At 36.7% G+C, this 18,935-nt stretch overlaps 1 protein-coding gene across 2 annotated transcripts in view; it reads left to right on the plus strand.

Moving 5' to 3' along the window:
• Positions 1-8,719: 8,719 nt before the first annotated feature.
• Positions 8,720-18,935, plus strand: part of sphkap (SPHK1 interactor, AKAP domain containing) — a 153,199-nt gene continuing 142,983 nt past the window's right edge. For both annotated transcript variants that reach the window (XM_084124694.1, XM_084124696.1), the window contains exon 1: positions 8,720-9,064. The gene's annotated coding sequence lies outside the window, so the exon portion shown is untranslated. The remainder of the gene's footprint in view (positions 9,065-18,935) is intronic.

Genomic DNA, 18,935 nt, shown 5'->3' on the forward strand with positions numbered 1-18,935 from the left:
AACTTGCTTAGAAAAGTAAAGCACTCCTCTCCACAACAAGCCGCACGATTAGAGATGTCATTCACATCTGTAACACAAACTGTGAGGCTTTTTATGCACCCAAGTTCAATACTTTGAGTTTGTTCAGTCACTAACCTTATCTGGACAATAGCAATAGTCATGCTTGCCTACACATAATGCACAAAGAAAACAAGCTCAAACAAACACACGCACACAGTGGAAGTTAAATGTAAAGTTGCAGATAGAGGAACCCAAAGTAAATGTGTCTTAGACAGAGATGAACAGGGCAGACTCTGATCTTCACAGCCCACTGAGACAGAAAAAACATCTGCTGAATCATGCACACACAGACACACACCTACAGATGACACCAGTAACCTTTTCCTCTGAGAGTGGATGAAAGCTCATACTTGCGGTGTACTACACTTCCTCTGTCCCTTCAGATTATTGATTCTCAAAGCTCCACTGAGCATCTGAGTTTCTCTCCATCACCAGGGCTTCAGTCTCATTCTGACTAACAGCGCAACAGCAAAGAGACAAACAAATTAAAATTCTTTGAGGAGCACCTGCCGTCTCTCCATTCTTTGAGGAGCTTCTTCAACATTGTTTTCGATAACAAAATTCAAAAGGCACTGAGGTAAAAGGAAACAGTTTTTTTTTTTCAGAAATCTTACATTTGCTTCACTGCCCACAGACGTCATTGTAATTCCCACCGGATGTAGTGTGAGGAGAGGTGAGGCCAGTGCTATCTAAATTGGAACTGGGATTCTCTCTCTTTGATTTTCAAGTATTTGTTAGGATTTAAGCAACAAATCCTGTTTAATTGACCTTCTTAATCAATGGTTATACAATTTTAAAAACAACAAAGGGTCAGTCCTGCATGACTCATACATTTTTAAAGAACTAAGCTTTCTGTAAATCTATACAGTATATATTAGATTTACAGAAAGGTTAGCTCTTTATGTGTGTGTGTTTGTGTAAAGTGTATCTACACACACACACACAGACACACATATATATATATATATATATATATATATATATATATATATATATATATATATATATACAGTGCGGAAAATAAGTATTTGAACACCCTGCTATTTTGCAAGTTCTCCCACTTGGAAATCATGGAGGGGTCTGAAATTGTCATTGTAGGTGCATGTCCACTGTGAGAGACATAATCTAAAAAAAAAATCCAGAAATCACAATGTATGATTTTTTAACTATTTATTTGTATGATACAGCTGCAAATAAGTATTTGAACACCTGTCTATCAGCTAGAATTCTGACCCTCAAAGACCTGTTAGTCTGCCTTTAGGTGATTTTATATATATATATATATATATATATATATATATATATATATATATATATATATATAATGTGTATATAGCTATATCAGCACTGTCAATCATTAAACAAATGTATTGTAAATATTTGATAAATGGCTGTCTTTGTGAGCTGGATTCTTTACTGTACATGTAACCATATGCTGGACTTTATTACACATTATTACACAATATTATATCATATAGCCTAATATTGTGTAATAATGTGTAATAAAGTCCAGCATATAGTGGTATATATAGTTTTTAAAATGCATCTCTGGATATTTTTTGTATTGTAGCCTATTATTTGCAAAACAATTTTAGAGAAAGGTTCAGTTGACGAATGAAGATGAATTTCATGTCTATTTGCCCCCTTTGTTTAATAACAGCAGCACTTGGACATGAACTCCACAAGTCAGCTAACGAAAAACAATTCAAAATGTATCAACAAAAGTTAAAAGATAACTGATATCCCTTGTAAATATTACATGTGGTATCTGATATGAACAATAGGCTACAAACCTGACGGATAAAACAGAATGTTTACTGTTTAAAATCAGAATTAGTGAATCGATTTCCGGTTGGTGAATGAATCACTTTTTTTTTCTTTCTTTTTTTTACCAATTTGAGTTTTATGGGTTACAAAAACAGCCTGAATCAGTTTTCATTCAACTGAATCACGATTCAATCTGAATCATTCAAACAGCTCACTCACGCGGTGAATCGTTTGGAGCAGTTTCTCTCACTTTGTAAACAGTCAGTAATGCGATACTTAACACACGGAGAACAAAAAGAGTGCTGGATGAATATATTTTATTTTATTTTATTATTATTATTTTTTTTATTTTTTTTTATTATTTTTAAGGAGGCACTGTCTCCCTGGCCTCTTCGGAGGAAACGCCCCTGATGTGAATACTGTAAAAATTCTGTTACAAGGTAGGCCTATATCTAATATGATTACTGTATTTTAGTACCAGTCGGCTAAATAAGAATGTGTGTTCTGCATTGACGGAACATTCATAAAAGCTGATCATCATCAAAATAGGATATGCTTTAGTAAAATACTTAAATAGTCAACATAATAGCATCATTGCCTCAATAATGTCCATTTGTGTTTGTTTGTCTGTCTGTCTATTTGTTTGTTTGTTTGGTACCACACCTCGCAAAAAAAAGCATATTGTGCTTTTGTATTAGCTATTTATTTAAAAAAAGAGTTCATGATCAGTGTCACATTTAGGCCTATTTGATTAGTGACCTAGACATGCATAACATATTTCATCTCCATTTTGTAGATTTTGAATCACAGAGTTTTGAAATGATCTTATAGCCTACTTGTGTCGTTTTAAACTGACTCAACAGTGATCAAGAACAGAAACGCTGGAACACTCCGGTACAATTTAATTTCTTTACTTTCCTAAAGTTGATTAACAATGTTTGTGTGTTTATATGTCTGGCTCTCAGATCTGCCAGACGGGCTCTAGGCACTGCTTCTAATCTTACTGACCTGACTGTCCATCACTGACCTGTGTGTGTGTGTGCGTGTGTGTGTGCGCGCGCCTGTATTTAAAGGATTAGTTCAACAACAACAAAAAATGCAAACTCTGTCATCATTTGTGTTTTAAATGAACACAAAAGGAGATTTGCAGAAGATCCAGAGCTCTTTTATACAGTGAAATCATACCAGGGTTTGCAAGATCCAAAATAAAAATCGCCATGAAAGTATTAAAGGGAAAACACATAAAGTAATTCTAGCTATTGGGAACATTTTAGAGAATATTTACATTATATCGAAAAGAGCCTTGTGTTTCATGGAAAAAAGAAAGTCATTTCATTTTGGAACAACATGAGAGTGAGTAAATGATGACAGAATTAATTTTTACACATACGCCTCCAGTAACAAGCATGAGAGTGGAAAATAGAAGCACTTTATGAGAGGTCAGCTAAAAATATCCTTCATGCCAATCATAGTCATCAAAACACACAAGTGCAGAGATGTAATTCTTAAAGGTGAAGCGTGTAATTTATTTTGATGTTAATATACCAAATCCTTAGCTTAATATGCAAAGACTACTGTAAGTAAGCTATTTGTAGACTGATTCCCTTAAAAACGTGACACTGTGACTGTAAGCATTTAAACAGTGACACTTTTTCAGCGGCGTTGGTTAAAGCTGCAGTCTGTAACTTTTTGGGGTTAAATTTTTTTTTTAATACATTTTTGAGCAAGTACATAACCAGCCAGTGTTCAAAACTCTCTGCTTGCCTTAGCTCGATGTAAAAGCTTGTAATACTGTTTTTAATTCCAGTGAGACTGGTGGATTTCCGTGGGAAGTTCGAGCATGTCTTTGCGTCATTACGTCACATCTCTACACTTAAAGAAGGAGTCTCGGCTAGTAGGCTATGAGTGTGAGGATGTTGGAGGTGGAGATTTATAGCCTTTTCTCACTGCACTTGATAAAACTAAACTTATCAATTTGATGGCGGATTCAGAACGGTTCAAACAACAATCACCAATGACAACTGGAGATTCACCCATTGAAAAACGCAAAAGACTTCGGACTTCGGAGTGGCTACAGAAAAAAGGAGACTGCAACCGGACCCATGCGAAAACAAGGATAAATATCGGAACTTCGGAAGGGCTTTTGAAAGGTGGCATGAACTCCGTGTTTTGAAGGGGTTAAAAACGGACGCAGAGATGGTAATGATGGTTATGACACATGTATGTGACTGAAATTAGATTATATTAAATATGCATCTGATTACAGATATGTGTTTCAAAGAGAAGCAGTTCTAAGGAACATTTGTTGGTATGACAATTAGAAATTAGACTGCACAGAAATGGAAGCTGAACTACTGTAGTTCTAATATGCATGTATGTTTTTAACATTAACAAATTGAGAACAAAGTATCATTTGCATGGTTTGACGTGATAAGCGATTGTTAGATTTAATCAGAAATAAGATTTAAAAGATTTAATCTCCTCAAACATTGGATTAATCCGCACTGTGCCGTGCTGAGACAACATCCACGTAAAGTTGATAATTCCGCAAATAACTGCAATTGCAGATTTCAAACAGAGATGGCGACAAAGAGGAAAAACTACAGACTGCAGCTTTAAGTATTTTTCCCATTCATTTTTTCCCATAGGGATTTTGTTAGAGAGTTAAAAGCCTTGAACTAAACCAAACAGTTGCAAGGTGAATCACAACATTACAAACTTTGCTTAGAAGCAAAAAATCAGATGAAAAGACAAAGGTACAAGACTCCTTTACTGTGTATGGCTTTAATGAGGGAAAGAACTAGGTTACACTCCCAAGAAGCATTGTGAATGATATAATCCAATATATATTATATATATGTATCACATTTTTTTTTCATATTCATGATTAATTGCACCTAACATTAAAGTTGTAATACTTTGACATTGAATCTCCAAATGAAGTATTTTAAATATTTGTTTAATGGCATCTTTTTACTAGCACTATGAATAAAGGCCAGTATCACTGATACCAGTACTGATATTTATTACAAATATTTAGAGTCTGTCTCCCTACACTCTTGAACATCATTCGCAGTGCTTCATGGGAGTGGGCGACTCTAGAGATCCTTCACTCTAAACAATGCTGGGTTGTTTCAACCTATGTTTGGGTCAAATATGGACAAACCCAAACATTGGGTTTAAAATTGTAATTACTTTTTTTACACCAACAGTTGGTTTTGCCCATATTTGACCCAAACGTACGCTGGAACAACCCAGTGCTTTTTAGAGCTTTTGATTTGCTTGTTTCGATTCTCTGACTGGAGATTTCATTGCAATGAATCATGGGTAATATAGTTTTTCACATGTAATTTAACTGTTAAACAAGATTGTTTCAAAGATATATTTTCAATATATTTCAATAATACAGACTGAAGTATAATCCATCGATAAATAACCTCGTAGCTCAGAAGCTTTGTCTTTAAAGGGTATAGTTCAACCAAAAATGAATATTCTGTCGTTGTAATATATTAATCTCCAACACACATTCACGCAACAACGTCTGCTCTTGCATCAACACAACACACTTGTTTCGTGGTGCTCTCGTGCTGGAGATTCATATTTTGTAAATAAAGTGATAAATTATGTGGGGTTTTTTGTCGCCTCATAAAATTGAGGTTAACCACTGGTGTCACATGGATTACTTTAATGATGTCTTTACTGCCTTTCTGGGGCTTGAAAGTGGTAGTTGCAGGCTGTCAATGGAGGGACAGAAAGCTCTCAGATTTCATCAAAAAGATCTTCATTTGTGTTCCGAAAATGAACAAAAGCCTTCTGGGTTTGGAACTACATGAGGGTGAGTAATTAATGACATAATTTTCATTTTTTGGGTGAGCTAACCCTTAATGGTTTTTAAGTTATCGTTAAAAATACATTTCCCTATGGGTGCATTTTTACTTCTGGAACCCGACTGTTACACTGTATTATTATTTTTGCGGATCGATGTATCTTGAAAAGCTTGAGGATTTCAGGATGAAATGGATCAAATAGCCAGTGTCTGCTTGTGAGAGATAAAATACACTAAGGACTGACTTTTTTTTTTCTCCAGCTGTAAAGAAGAGTCTATGTTGGGATGAAGAGGAGATATATAGACAAAAAGAGAAACTAAACTGATAAATGTATGGCCTCCCATAGGGATTGGTTTTCCTTCAGGAGAAATTCAGCTGTGCGGAGATTGAAAGACAGCTTGACTCACACTAAAAGAGAGGTGCGTGTTTGTATTTGTGAGTGTGTGTTGGAAAGGTCAGGTGATTCATTTCACACCTGAACGACGGTGCCATTAGCAGAGGTATAGGTCTTTCTGTTTGTCATCGGATATAAGATCCCTTTAGCCCTTTTTATCTGGCTGATAACCAGCTAAAATAAGACATCACAGCCACTGTGTGATGTACAATGGTGGTCTGGTTTAAATATTGTATTCTAAGTTATATGGTTTGTTTGGTCCTCTCTCAGTGTCTTGTGCGTGAATGTGCGTCTGATGGGTGAACAAACTTTGGCAGGTGCTGAGGCGAAATAATAAATGTTTTCAATTACTGTCAAGATGTGTTTTCTCTTTTTCTTCTCATTCCCAGTGTTTCTCTCTATTTCTGCCTTGCTCATTCTTCATTTCTCTGAACCTTTTCACAAAGATTTTTATTGATCAGAGCTGCAAAAGCTCTTCATAAACAATATTAACCTTAAACCCACAAATGTCAAGCTTGTTTGTGCATTTATGTGCTAGTGTGTAGTCACACATTACTGTGTATGGATGTGTACATGAACAGTGTATGCATTTAGTCAAGTCAATTGGAAATGCCACTCCATGGATTTTGCACAATATTTACTGTGCAAAGCGTTTTACATTTTGCACTTGTGTGTTTTACTTGACCATGTCCGTCAAGATCCATAAAAAACTACAACTACATAAAACAACCAATTTATAATGAATAAGTAAGCTATTTTCCATGACTGTGCATGCAAGACTTCCAGTTTATTCACCACTATAGGTAAATAACTAGTGCAGTAAATGGTAAAATTATTATAATCAATAAAAAATATCATTGCTCTGTTTTTTTTTAACTGTCTGTGAAATAATAAAACTTGTGGAAATAAAAAAATAAAAAATATAGCCACAAGCGGCAATCACCATGGTCGAAGCACCAATGGCTATTAGCTAAAATATAAAGTTGCTTATTATAGTGTCAACTTGAGTCCAATTTTCACAAAATTTGGTACATATATTCAGTTTTACACAGTGTACAAGTATATCCATTTTTGTAATGGTAGGCCATTCAGATTTTCTATTAGCTGCTGAATATTGATTGGCTGCTGGTTGCCATGTTTTTTATATACATTTCTGTGTGCTGTTCAGTTCTCTAGTCCAGTAGGTTGCAGAAAGTAGTGACGTTCAAGTCTTGAACAAATCGTTCTTTTAAGCCGGTTACCAGTCTAGCCGGTTCACAGAATTCAACTGAATCGAACTTTAGTTTTTTTATGTTGACTTTCCAACTAGCATTCAAATGACAGTAGCAGTCTACAGTACCACCTGGATTGGAGTGTGAAGTATTCATTATGATTTTGAATAATTTTGGATTGTTTGTCATCAGAGCACTTGGGAAATGATCAGTGAGCCACGTGGCTTTTTTTTTTGCTGACACTCTTGTTTTTTTTATTAAGTGTTAAGATGTACAATGCACTGCCATTGCATTGAATTCAACCAGCCTGATATTCATCGAATTATCTATTTTTTTATCGAGCCCCGCGCATGACATGCAGGAAAAAAATAGTAGGCTAAGTCGTGCGCAAGATTTGCTAATTCTTTCCCTCGATTTGCTAATCGTGCGCACAATTTATAAATCAAGAGAACGAATTTGTCAATCGTGTGCACAATTTACTTTTTTTTTTCTTGCATGTCATGTGCGGTGCTCCGTACCTTTTGGTTTACATGGACGCAACAACATAAACTTAGTAAATGATGACAAAACCTTTATTTTTGGGTGAATCTGGCCCTTTAAGAAAGTAAATAGGGTTTTTGTTGTTTGTATCTGAACTTTAAAGTGAGAATTGTTACTGCTTGGCATTCAGACTACTGAGGTGAAATAAAATGGATGGCTAAGGGAGCTCCCAAGTCACAGAGAGGCTGAGGGAGTGGAAGAAAAAGGAGAACATCAGGTGGTTTGTTTGTCTCGTTGTATATTTGACAATTCATTCAGACAGAGAGGAAGCTATTGATCAGATCCCGGGCCGAGGGCTTACATACCCTTTTTTGTGGACATGTACTCGGGGTGCCAAACAGAACATGAAGTCCATCACAAATGAACACAGTCATGCAGTGATCACATGTCCTCACTCTCTAATCTTTGACTCGCTTAAGCTCGGCTTTGGCCGCTGGTGATATCATTTTGGTTTTTAACACCCTCTGAGAATCACAATCAGGAAACCTACAACTGTTTACAAATCAGAAATCATTGCTGAGCCAGTTTAAGTGGGTCAAGATGTACTTGTACGAGCTGTGTGTCAGCTGTCCAGCATATTGATGGAGCATCAGGTCTTGGGCTTGATTTGCTTGCTCATTATGATGGCAGTGTCAAGGACGTTTGTAGCTCAGAGCTTTGAACGTTGTCCTAGTTTGACACTCTAATCCACTTATACAAGTATATGTGTGTGAGTGCTCTTTTCTGTGTGTAAGGTGAGTGTTTAGGATAAGGTTAAATATGTAGTTGATGTTTATTGCATAATAGGCTGGGGTTAAGATGAAGTATGTGTCAGCATCATTTGCACTGTGTGTGTTGAACTGAAAAATGTGTCTTTTATTCCCTTTGGAGTCCCGGCTGCCAAGCACCCGCTCTCTCACCTCCTCAAAGGGATTAGAGCTGCATTACACACACACACAAACACACACACATAGACGTATCGTAACCAAAGCACAACACATGCCGCAATGACAAGAAAAACAGTTGATCTGCATCCATAACAAATAGAAAACACATTCATTTTGTACCGTCGTGAGACATAGTTAACACAAAATATGCTGCACACAAACATGCTGCAGTAAGAGCACAATCGGCGCTTCAGTCTAAAAACTGATGGAGAGACTGAAAAGGGAGTAGAAGACGAAAGCAAATGATCCTGGAGGATTTGGCAAAAAATATACCCGTTCGTCCCAGTGAACTGAAGAGAGAGAGAGAGAGAGAGAGAGAGAGAGAGAATTTGGCTTGACGTAAGTGACAGTCTGGTTCTGCTCATTACCTTGTGCTGTGTGTTGTGTATGTGTGTTGTTTGAGTTTATTTATGGTCTCTGTGTTTTATTGTGGGATTTTATGGAGCAGTGAGAATGTAAAAGCAAAAGTATGTGTGTTTTCTGAGTGGGTCTGCATGGATGTAGTGTAATTGAAGTGGTGTGTTGGCATTGCTGTGGAATATTGGAATCCCTCAACCGGGATTCCTGGAGTGAAGTTTTTGACAGATTTGTAAGACCTTCATGTTCAATGATGATACAATTATGTGTGTTTGTGTTTGTTTGCGGTACATAATGGCTTTCAGAACAAAAGCTTTACGTTGTTTTCAGAAGCATTGCAGCTCTTTGACCAGCCATGTGCTCTTTTTCTTCATACACTCGCATGAATTGTTCGTAAAATGGCCATTGTCCGCATTTACTTTGGTCCCAGCAAGTATTTGGAGGGTTCAGTGAGTTAATTAATACAATTTAACATTAAATAAATGTCTTACAATTCATGATGTTACACTGTATTTCTATTTATTAAAGAATCATGAAAAAAAAAATTATCACGGTTTACACAAACATATGAAGCTGTTTTTAACACTGATCATCAGAAATGTTTCTTGAGCAGCAAATCAGCAGATTAGAATGATTTCTGAAGGATCATGTGACACAAAATTCAGCTTTGCCATCACATGAATAAATTACAATGTAAAATATATTCAAATAGTTATTTTAAATTGAAAAAATATTTCACAATATTACTGTTTTTACTGTATTTGTTGATCAAATAAATGCAGCCTTAACATTCACTCAAAACCTCCAAAACACAAGTTGATTAAAGTGCAGAAAAGAGATTTTAAAAGTTTATAATATTTTTCTGGGACAAAAGCAAGTATAATATGAATAAAATGAATGAATGTGAGATGAAATGTCTTCTTTTTTTAAATTACACATGGCTTAAGACTGAAAAAATTACAAGAATGTAATCATATGAAATATTAAAAACATCAACATATACTGAACAATATTGCCATCTATCACAGGGAGAATGAGAGAGTGAGTAAATGAAATGGCATCTCACAAAAGGTTGAAACGCAGTTGAAAACTGATACGCTGTTCTTCAAGATGCATTTTTTCTTTCTTTTTTTGTCTAATGATTTATTTAGAGCACTTTTAATAATCTGGCACAGGCTACTGATATCCATAAAGAAGAATGGAAGGAAAAATCATTATTTCTTATTTTATTCCCCTTGTTTTCTGGGCTAATTTAGTTCACCTCAGAACCAACAGAAATCCATTTATTTTCTGCACACAAAGTAGGCCAAAGTGCGTTAGTGCTCTAGTGGCCACCACTGCACTCATTTAGACCGAAGCATGCTTACTTTAGCAACATGAGCTGACGTACTGGCATCAGTATCAATAAAGATCAGCAAACTCGTCATGGATTTGTTTTCTTTTTGTTGATGTGCCCTTGCTGCTGTAATCTTCATGAGCAGGTCTCAGCGCTAATGCTAACTCCAGTGCTAACAGGATTAGCCTTATAGCTTTACACTGACCTATATGACTCCACTGGCAATGACACTAATACTCATTCTTCATTTTTGCTTTTTCTTAAATCATGCATTTAGGCTTATCAGGTGGAAATAATATTGCATTCATATTCTATTTTTCTATTCCAACCTATTGTATTTATGTCTTGCATTCATGTTGCAGTGAGATAAACTTGAGTTTTTAAGTCTCATAAGTATCAAAAAACAGTATTTTGAAGAGATCTCAGTTGTGGTTTTTGATACTTAATAGACTGTTTTAGGACTCATGTTGCATGTTTCTCCTAGACAGCAATGAGTTAATGTTGGTTTACTTGCTGTTTATAATCAAATGCATTTTTGAGTGAAAGGAGAAATAGGTGAGACATGTTGTGCTATACATAAATGCTCTGTATTGTTATTGTATGTCAAACATCTCATTTGCAATTTTAGGACAAACATCCAATAGAATGTTGCTAAAATGTACCGTAATGTAATGTAATTTAATTCAAAACTCAGTTATTGCAGTCTCCTGAGCTATGGACCTCTCAGCAATGCATTTCCCCCTCTGGCTTCAGACATTTTTCTATTGGGGTGTGTGTGAGAGATGAGAGTGTTGAGTTCAGATGATGCTCAGTGAATCAATGAGAGATTGAACGAAGGGAAGTGCAACACAGCGAAAAATCGGGATATAATTGAGAGCAAAATAAAGGTCAAACAGAAATAGGAAAATAAGAAAGAGAAGTTGGAAAAGGAGAAAATCTAATTTTGGGGTCCAATTGTTACTGTCAGTTCTATAAAGATAAAGATTATTACGTTTCTTTGTGTTGGATGTATTGGCAGACAGATAACTGTATTCAAGGAGAACATGAGCTTTTCTCTGCCTAGACTGTTCACAAACGCAGAAACGCCTGCTGGACATTTTGCAGCATCTCAACAGGACTGAATTGTCTCGCTATTGTGTCGGTCCAGTAAAACGGGGAGGAGGGAGTAGTAGATCTAGAACTAGACGTACATTTTCTGAAGAAAAAATGAGTGGTGCATGCCATGGCAAAACTCTGCACTAGGCAGTCGCTACCGTGATGCAAGTGACTGCAGTAGAGCCAAACCATAAGTCTGTATAATGTTCTGGTGCTGAGATGTGGCTTATTCATAATGTTACATGGTTGCTAGGGTGCTCTAAATGGTTTCTAGGGTGTGGCTAGATAGTTAGCAGGTTTAAACCAAAAGACTGCATGTCTGCCCAAATCAAAAGACCCAAACTCATGTGTCTCTATGATGTCCTGATAAATTTGTATCCCTCTCATCTATTTTCAATGGAAGTCTATGGGGTGGTTGCTAGGGTGCTGTAAGTGGTTGCTAGGGTGTGGCTATGAAGATTTTAGGTCATTACTTATTGGCTGCTTGATAAGATAATCAAATGATTGTGAGAGAGTGTGTGTGTGTGTGTGTGAAAGAATGTGACAGTTGAGATTCAAATTCATGAACATTCAGTCAATGAATGGATTTTTTTGCCCACTTTTTCATCCACTTTGCACCGAAATTTTGACCAGAAGAATAAAAATAAGTATGTGGAATAACAATAGTGATGCACCACTAATAACGGTAACACTTTATAATGAGGTTCCATTTCTTAATATTAGTTAACTACATGAACTAACATTGAAATATGCTTCTAAAGCATTTATTGATTTCAGTTATTCATTTCAGCATTTACTAATACATTATTTACAAATACAAAATTTGCATATGTTAATATTATTTAATGGACCTAAGCTAACATGAACTAACAATGATCAGTTGTATTTTTATGAATAATAAACAAAAAAAGATCAAGATTGTAACAAATGCTCATTGTTGCTCACAGTAAAGAGGATTCGATCAGTTCACATGCTGCTTGAACTGCGGCGCTACAGAGATCTGTCACGCCAAAACTGTATGTATTCTTTGAATTTCGATATAAAATTGACTAAATTGGAAAGCTGAGACTTTCTTCCATTTAAAAAGTAACAATGCACAAAGCTTATTGCAATTATTGGCGTGCTACAAATAATGTCTATAATGAAGTTTTGTTCATGCATCAACTGAAAACAAGACTAAAAAGATAGATTCTTGATATTTAACAATCCATATCTGTTCATCAAAAACGTGAAATCGCTATGGTCAACCCAGCCCTAGCATCCACACATCTGACATGCGTACCTGCTGTAGTTTTTCCATGTCTTGTGCATGAAATAGACACTGACACAGTCAAAATGTGCCATTTGGGAAAAGCCTGTAAAAGTCCTGGTAGAAAGCGATGCATAAGGATGTAGTGTAACGACGCCCAGTTCCAGGAATGCACTAATATTTTGTTGGTAGTACCAGTTTGCAACAATTATTAGTTAACACTAAGTTGTCAACACTTCGGAAAAATAATGCATTTTTTTGGGATATATTTCTATGGAGTGTTAAATTCACTAGCTTTTCCCTTACACTTGTGAGTTTTGCAAAGGACTTTTACAGGCTTTTCCCAAATCACGGAAGTGACCTCGACGTCCGGGTTAGCGGTAGCATAAGCCATCAGTGTTATTTAAATAAACTCCTGATGTATTTACAAACTTTCCAATGCCTCGTTTTATGAGTACAGAACCTATTTGTACTACTGTAGAAGTTTGGTACCATTCTGGGCATTATTAGTGGGTTAATTTACGAGATACAACCTTGGATCCATTAGCGCCTGCACTAAGCCATTCGGCTGATATCTCTAAATAAGCTCTAACTTTAATAATGTTCAACCAAGAGAAAAAAAGCTTCTGGGGGTTGTTTGGCTCGAGGTCATGGTGCAAAGGACCCTAGGTTGAAATTACTCCGAACCATCCCTTTAAAGCACGTGTCCGTTAAGTCCATGAGACCGTAGGGTGTCCCATTTGTCATTTTAGGATTCGATGTACACTATTGCCGAGCCTGCACTGAAGCAAGCTCCACAGCAAACTTGTTCCCGACAGTCAAAGCGGCGTTACATCACGAAAGTGCGAATTCGTAAGAAGACCGCAAGTGTTTAGGGTGCCATTTGGGACAGAGCCTAAGATGCTAAAGGTACCTGCTAGGCGTCACGGTATCGACGAACAGGGAACATTCAAAAATTGCCGCCCGAAGAAGAGTTACCTCAGCTTTGATTGTAAAATGGCATTGGCTATCTCATGTCTCGCTACCGATTGCATCTTTAAGTCAGCTTTGATTGTGAAATAGCATTGGCAGTCGTGTCTCATGGCCGATTGCGTCATGCTTAAGAGTCAGGTGTATCTTTTGAATGAGATGTGACTGAATGCGTTCACGGAGCGGGATTATTTTCAATGATATAAACATTAAGATCCACACACATAAAATACATTAAGATTATTAAGATTGTTAAATTAACATTAAGATCTTCACATAAAAATATCATGTGGTTTCAGAAGACTTGGAATGCAACATGATTTATTTGTAATACTTTTGTACTATTTTTGGTCAGTTTTTACAATAAATACCCGTGACTGTACTTTTATTTGCATGTTAAATTTTGTTGAGAAGTGGGTGGGTTTAGGGTGGGTGTGGGGTTAGTTGCTCGAAAATATAAAAGTATAATTATTTATAATATGCAAATGCAAAGAATTAAATGCGTCCTGATCTGACGCATAAGGCAAACAAATGAAATCAATGGAATACCCTGTTCGTCGATACAGTGGCGCCTAGGGGCTCCTATTGCGTCTTAATTGTGAAGGCACTTGGCCATGCTTCAGTTTTTGACGCCTTGGGAGAGAATGAGAGTGAGAATGGGTTGGAACATCTTAGCAATCGTATTACCACACTCTGGCAACCATCCACATCATCAGCATCATAATGTCAGGTAAACACCGCTCCCAAAATTATAAAAGTATAGTTGTTTCTGCCATTTGGCACTTATTAGAGACAGATAACAGAGCCCCGATCGAGGGTCACCACTCAGAAAGGGAAAAAATCCACTTGCTCCAAAACCCTTGTGTATTTTTGTTAGATCAAATGTGTATATGTGTGTGTGCCAGTCTCTGGGAGTGTGGAGACAGACAGTGTTTGTGAGAGCACAGAGAGGGTAATCCGGTTATCTAGACAGGAGCGCAGGCTATGATTTCTGTTGTGCTATTCGAGAGCTTTTAACTACACATCTCAAGATCCTCTATTGGTTTACTCTAATGGAATCTCTTTCTTCAACGGCTTGCTTTTCTTTTACATTAAGTTTGCGTGTGCATTCGCATTTCCAAACGGCCATTTCATGAAAGTAAGGTTCAGAAATAGCCTTCATTAATATTGCACTGCTAAACGCAAAATGTGCTATAATATACGTGGGCAGATTTAAAGGGCAAAAGCCTGGCATGCCAAGCAAGTCAGTTTGCATGCTTGTGCCAATAGGAGGTGCTTTTCATGCTGGGTGTCGTGATGGCGATGTGGCATTGTGGGGTTTGGGGTCACCATGGTACTGTGAGTCAGTTAGAGAAGATAATTACCGAGCACGCTCAGAGGGTTGAAACAATCGAGGCCCAAAAGATCCCCCATGCCAACAATTTTCTCCAACAAAAAAAAGTGTTTTTCCCTCCCACTCTTTTTCAAGTTGGATTGTTGTGTGTTAGTGTGTGTGCGTGGTATTGTCTTGTAAAATGGGTCAATTTGAGTCTGCATTTTCCTGTTTTCTTTGCATTAACCATGGAAATAAAGAAAGTCACACAAATTTCAGACCTTTCCAACAAAATTTTCTAGTGACTGGTCATATCCAATATCTGTGAATTGAATTTTATCAATTATGTATTATGTTGAGCCAATGGAAAAACTTAGTTTACTAAACCATGTCATTGGTACAATTAAATATTTGAAATTGTAGTAGCAGTTGTTTATTTCTCACCGTCCCAAAATGTGTGAAAAACAAGCAAAAAATAGAACACAGACAACAGGGTTAACATTTTATCACACCACTTTATTAACAAATCAATTTGTTGCCCTGCATCACATCTGGCAAGTGACAGAACTGAAGTTACTTAATTATATAATGAGGATGAGACTTTTTTTTATGAGGATGAGACTTGTGTCAGTCGATGTAGATTTTGCTTTATGGCTTATTTCGTGGTTTGTAAATATCCAGCTTTCAGGACTGCTAAAAGTTACTGACACGAGCTATATAAAATGAATGGATGAATAAGAAAATCATGAGCTTAATGTGTTTGATATTAAAGTCCCCCTGTGGTGGAAATCAAGTTTTAATGTTGTTTATATGTCTATGTGGTGTTTTTAATATGCTTTAAGACAAACCATGTGCAAAGTCGACACCATTACTGAGTATTTTCCTCTTAAAACTGCAATGATCCAAAGACAGTCTCAAAAACACGGTTTGAAATCGCTGGTGTTTCCGACGTCACAAACTGCCTTGTAACCAATCAGATCAAGATATGATCGTCAACGAGTGGATCTCTGAGCTGGTGTGAGTGAGTGGAGGCGGGGCTAATTTGCATTTTCATAGAACCGCATATACTAAATGAGACAAGGGTGTAGAGTTACATTCAAGCTATTTTAAAGCATGAAGAAATTTCAAGGAAAAAAGGTTTAAGTATGTAATTTTGGTGATCAAAGATGAGTTTGAAGGGATGAAATACAGGGGGACTTTAAAAGGCAAGAGGCCGAAGCCAACTGCAATCTAACGACACTGTTCAGCGGTCACATGGCGCACATATCACACAAATTACTTATTTTACTTATTACTCATTATTTTAGACATATGACATGAGGAAAATAAAACTATTGGCTATCATCAGATAATTATGTGGTAACCGGAAAAGCTCGAACATGAAACCAATGAATGCATGAAATACAAAATACAAACCAAAAAATGTATTTGGAATAGCAGTCTTTTGTAATAAATGTTACTTTTTTGGCACTTTTGATCAATTTAATGCATCCTTTCTGTTTTCAACATTGATAATAAAAACAACCATTATTTTAAATGGTAATAATATTTCACAATGTGACTGTTATACTTTGATCAAAGTTTTTGATCAAATGAATGCAGCCTTGTTGAGCATAAAAATCATTGTTATTCCAAACTTTCACCAGCAGTGTATATATCCACTTTTTTCCAATTTTGAATAACCAATCAACTAAGTTGTGTGTGAGTGTGCAAGTATTGTATACAATATGAGGCATGAATAAAAATAGAACAATGATGTAATTATGGATCGTAAGAAGAGATATGGGTGAGAATATCCACTGAGTAGAGCGAGGTGGAAGTCATGAGCTAGTGGATTAGTGTGCGTGTGTTCGATAGGCCTGTGTTCAGTTTAATGGCTTGTGGTGGCAAACCCGTAGAGGCGCCTTATCATCTGTAGACAGATGGCCGGTCCAGTCCAACTATATTCTGTCTCTTCCCATTTCATCAGTTACCACCTCTTCTTCTCTCCTCTTCTTCATAATATCCTCTGCACATAAAAACAACCCTAGTTACACTATAAAAAAAATGCTAGGTTAGTAACAACCAAATGTGGGTCTTTTTGGCAACCCAGTGCTGGCTCAAAAAGGGACAAACTCAGATTGGGTTGTATTGACCCAACATGCGGAGCCATTTCTTTTAATCAACTTTTGTTTAAATTTACTTTACGGCTGGGCTAAAATGAACCCCAAATGGGTTCGAAATATTCCAACACACACAGAATGACTTCAGTAATAACACAGGCTACTGTAATCAAAAGGTGAAAACTGGTTAAACGTACAGTATGGAATTTTTCGCCACTAGGGGTCGATAACCTCTTTACAATAACAAAGGCGTAGATTGATGACGCAACATTTGCTAAGAATTATGGATCTTGTCGTCAACGTCAAGCCGACCGATCTAATAATGTTTATGGATGACTGAATACATCGTTGTTTTTATCATGACTGTGATATGAAGCAGTTCGGGATTGCTAAGAGACAGCTATCAGCTCCACATGCGACGCGAGTCCCGCGGATATAAAAGGAATAAGGACATTTCATTCTACCGAACTACACGCAGAATTACTACTCACAGGTCAGTTTATTAGACAAATTAAACTTGTGAGGTAACGCAGCGCTGTTTCACTTGGTCTAACACTATCACACTAAACTGCATTTGAATGTGTTGAAATGTATGTGTTAGTTTGTCTGTATGAGACTAGCAGTGAGCTAGATCAACATTAGAATAACATACAGATCATATTCTAACATTTTATCATTGTTGAACTATATAACATTGATTAGTTTTATGTAAATGTGCTCACCTGTTTAATAAAGTACATGTAGGAGCGGTCGAAGTCTCGGACGTGGAGCTCTCGTTTATATACTGTCTATGGGAGCTCTCGGCATCTCGAAAACACAGCGCTGATATTGATTCTCGTTTTAGTTCTCCTTTTTTATCCAAAGTCTGCTTGCCATGGTCCATAATGTTTGAACGAAACAACAACAGCGTGCAAATAGACATTGCGAACTACAAAGATGTCTGCGTCAGTCACTTTGGTTACTATCAGAGGGCTCTGGTTGCTATGGCTGCACGAGCGGAAACCAGGGACAACGCGGATATGACGTCATTGACGGCGACAAAACGGAAATAAAGAAACGGGACGTGTCTTCGAATTAAATTACAAATTTCTCCTGGTTTGAAAGTAAAAAAAATATATAACATAGATATAGTGATTTTTGCTATTTTTAAAGCAAAAAGGTTACATATTGTGCCTTTAAGCAAGAACACCTAGAAATTGACAAAAAATATAGTCAATAGTAAAGACAATGTGTACATTAGAAAGAAAAAAATAAGTGCAGACAAGAATGGCAATCAGCTGTTATACAGCTTATACAGAAAAATAAGCCTGGAATAAACACTGAAAGTCAGGAATAAACTGGATTTTAGTGAATCGACAGGAGTTTAACCTCTCTGTTTAAAGCGTTTTTAATCAGTCCGGCTTGTTCAGTTCCCACTCACTCTGAAAACACTCTGTTATCTCATTCTCTGACAAACCCCATCCGTTTTAAAAGAACATGCTCCTCACTTCAGGTAGTTCTCTCTCTTCTTCGATTTGATTAGTTTGCACTATATTTCAAGTCGGGAACAGACTGAAATGTACAGTAAGACTTTATTCTCTGAGAATCTTGCATCCACTTTTGCCCATTATTAGTGACCCTAAATTACATTGATGTTTGTATTTGAACATATTTGAACATTTAAATATGTTGTCTTTTAATGTTTGTCAGTAACTTCAAACCAGATGTGAGGCATCTAAACGCACCATGTTTGAATGGATGCATAAGCAAATGAGGTTTGAAAGCAAAAGCGAATGAGCTACAGTAAATTG

The sequence above is a fragment of the Abramis brama genome, assembly GCF_963993115.1.
Source record: "Abramis brama genome assembly, chromosome: 9".
Taxonomy (NCBI): Eukaryota; Metazoa; Chordata; class Actinopteri; order Cypriniformes; family Leuciscidae; genus Abramis; species Abramis brama.